This window comes from Oncorhynchus gorbuscha, linkage group LG08 (genome assembly GCF_021184085.1).
Source record: "Oncorhynchus gorbuscha isolate QuinsamMale2020 ecotype Even-year linkage group LG08, OgorEven_v1.0, whole genome shotgun sequence".
NCBI classification, from domain to species: domain Eukaryota; kingdom Metazoa; phylum Chordata; class Actinopteri; order Salmoniformes; family Salmonidae; genus Oncorhynchus; species Oncorhynchus gorbuscha.
This window is the reverse complement of record NC_060180.1, coordinates 58,729,455-58,732,666: the sequence shown is the minus strand read 5'-3', so window position 1 is coordinate 58,732,666 and position 3,212 is coordinate 58,729,455. Positions and strand designations below refer to the sequence as shown.

Here is a 3,212-nt window from a genome sequence, read left to right as displayed (position 1 = left end):
GGTTGTCAGCTGATTGTTCCATCACCTCTCATCAACATATGCAACAAAGTGATCAAAGAGGTAAATACGCTTCAGGAAAGATCTGGATGGGAAGTTTTTTTAGTGTTGGGGGACTAACAGATAGGAGACGAGCTTCACGTTCTGAAAAAATGTGTTGCTTCACCTCTTCACCATATTGAAGTTGATTAACACTTTGTTCTTTCCTTATGAGCCTTCGTGGTTCCATGGAGTCTGAACCTCACTACAATGGGAAAACTGGATTGAGAAAAAAAAGCACAGAATTGGTGCAAGTTGTTTTGATGTACTCTCATGCCCCATGTACTCTACCTTGGCAAATAAAGGTGCAGCTCAGGTATGATTGTCTGTGAGACATTCTTTTTCAGTCATAACCAATACCAGGAGTATCAAATTCCAGTCTTTGAATGATGCTGTGTTTGCATGTATGTATTACAATTATACACTTCAACAGTATTTACCAATCCTGGTGCTGGGACATTAATGGTTACACATTGTAACTATGCAATAGACTAGAAACATGATTTAATGGGTTAAAGGCTGATTTGTAATTCCTATATACAGAAACAGAATAAAAAGAAAACAGTACACTACACTTCTTATTCATCATGTCAATACTCTAAAACCGGTCTATCACAATATCTCATTTCCTTCATCTGCATTGATCTGATAAACACAGGATAACTGTAGTATTTCATCAAATGAGAGACTTAATTTCAACCAGTAGAGAATGTGGAATGCTTTATTGAAAGAAGTTAATTAACCAAATATTATAAACACATAATACATGCATAATAAATATTCTAATTGTCATATTATATTATAAATACAAGTTCAAGTGCAGATCTGTTGTGCATTATAAAAACAGAGGAAGAAAGAGGGGGTGGTGAGATAGGTGTAAAAGACAGAAAGGGAAAGAGGTAAGAACATAGGAGCAGGGAAGGCAGCATATGATTAATGAATCACAGTGCTACCCTAATATTCTCTCAGTTCATCACAATTACATAATAGTGACTCTAGTGGTGTCTCTTAACCAGCCTTGGGCTCCCAGTCGGCCCGAAGGTTATCTTAAGAGCGGGTGAGGTGGCGATGACGGGACTGGGGGTTGGCATCCTCTCTCACATCAAAACATGCCTGCAGATGAGAGACAGAATGGAGAGAGAGCGAGAGAGAGAGAGAGCATGATTTAGCCTTGTGGTTTTTGTATTCTATCACTGTCAGTCATCATAATCAGGAGGTGAAATGCAAAACTGACCTTGGATCATTAACTCTGGGACTACTACATCTCTATCTGTATTTCAATGTAAAGTATCTCTTTAATAATACTTCCTGTTGACCCAACCAAGTGACCTCTCACCTCAGATCATGCTGTGCCCTCTATGTGTCAGCCAGTTCAGATGCAGGAGGTGCTCACCGACACAGGTGATATAACCTAGAGGACTTAGGGAGAAGGGGGAGAGGGATGAAGTAAAGGAGAGAGACTGTTATTGAAAAAAATAACACTGTCAGAGACAGTGTTCAACAAGAATCTGTGTGTGTGTGACTTCACTTGGTGTCCACACTAAGTGCCTGCAGAGTACTTTATACTGAAAAGTATAAAGTACTCCATTCTCATGAAGTTAGTCTTTGAAGGTGGAATGATTCACAGTTATACACCTGAGCTTGCTTACTGCACAACAAGCCATAAATCAGATTGATACATTAGTGTGTGGGTTATAGGGTGTGTAATTGTTCAAATACATTTCTATACGGGAGACTTAAAATAGCCTGTTTTGTTTTTGTACAGACATTCATCCACCTTACCTAAACAGCACCCTCACCTGAGAAGTAGACATCAAAGGGAGAGAAACTGGGAATTGAATAACTGCAGTTGACATAGCTAAGTAAATGGAACATTCTGCAGAGCAGCTGACTTCTCCTCTGGCACACGGCGCGAGCTGCAGATCCCCTCCTGCTCCTCATGTCCATTCTCATGAAGTTATGCGGGACACAGGTAGCCTTCACACGGCTGAATACCTCCAGGAGGCAGTCCCAGATGGCCCTTGTCACCCAACCTTGTAACTATCAGCAATTGTTTTGAAGGAATCTCCAATTGCAAGGTATCTGTAGGTATATGGAAGATAATGTCATTATTAGACTTTTACATCACCAGGTCATTGTGAATGACTAAAGTATAATATTTTTTAATTTACTCCTATTTCACCAGGTAAGTTGACTGAGAACACATTCTCATTTACAGCTAAGACCTGAGGAATACTTACAGGGGAGAGGAGGGGGATGAATGAGACAATTGTTAGCTGGGGATGATTAGGTGACAGTGATGGTATGAGGGCCAGATTGGGAATTTAGCCAGGACACCGGGGTTAACACCCCTACTCATATGATAAGTGCCATGGGGTCTTTAGTGACCACAGAGAGTCCGGACACCCGTTTAATGTTCCATCCAAAAGAATATCTCTTATAACAAACCATGATAACATTGGATAGATGCATGTGTAGCATGTGACAACAACAGGATCATATCAAGGATAGCATCACAAATGAATACATAAATACCACTTGAAGCTTGATGATGAGTTGATCATTTGAATCAGCTGGGCAGTGCTGAGGCTGGTTTTGTTTTTCAAATCTGAAGTTACATGTGTGCAAATCAGATTTTTGTGTGTTCAGACAGCAAATAATTTGCTGACATGGCTACACTAGTTGTCATAGTAACTACGGGTGTGTCCACAGTGGTGTAGGCTGATTGGTGGTGGTGCTTGTGCTTACTATCACACGGAAGTTATGTAACAAGCTAAGGAGACAACAATGTCTGCCAATGTCGTTTCCCAGTTGTTTTGAATGTTCAAAATCATAGTACAAGAACGCTTTTAAAGCCTCAAAGGATAAGATGATCCAGCTTTCAAAACAAGTCATTTTTTGCCACAGCACTGAGCTAGCTAGCTGTTTAGCTTTCTAGCACATTCACTCATTTGTTTGTAAACCATTAACAAGCTAGTTAGCTACCACATGTTCTTGTCAAACTGTCAACAGAATAGCTAGCAAGCAACAAGATATGCCAAATAGCAGTCTAAAAACCACTTGAGCACATATTAATCAGAATTGCCCATTCAGACACAGGCCGCATGGCCAGGAATTAGATTTGCTTGAAATATTAGATTCCATGTGCTTTTTGTCTGTTCAGACTGCAGGAAAAA

The 3,212-nt window shown here is 40.1% G+C and overlaps 1 long non-coding RNA gene across 1 annotated transcript; it reads right to left on the bottom strand.

The window, feature by feature from the left end:
* Positions 1-862: 862 nt before the first annotated feature.
* LOC124041071 lies at positions 863-1,968 on the bottom strand. The gene is made up of 3 exons (XR_006839847.1): positions 1,836-1,968; positions 1,373-1,447; positions 863-1,149 (listed from the first exon to the last, which is right to left on the bottom strand). It is a non-coding gene; the product is annotated as an uncharacterized LOC124041071 (long non-coding RNA).
* Positions 1,969-3,212: the final 1,244 nt, after the last annotated feature.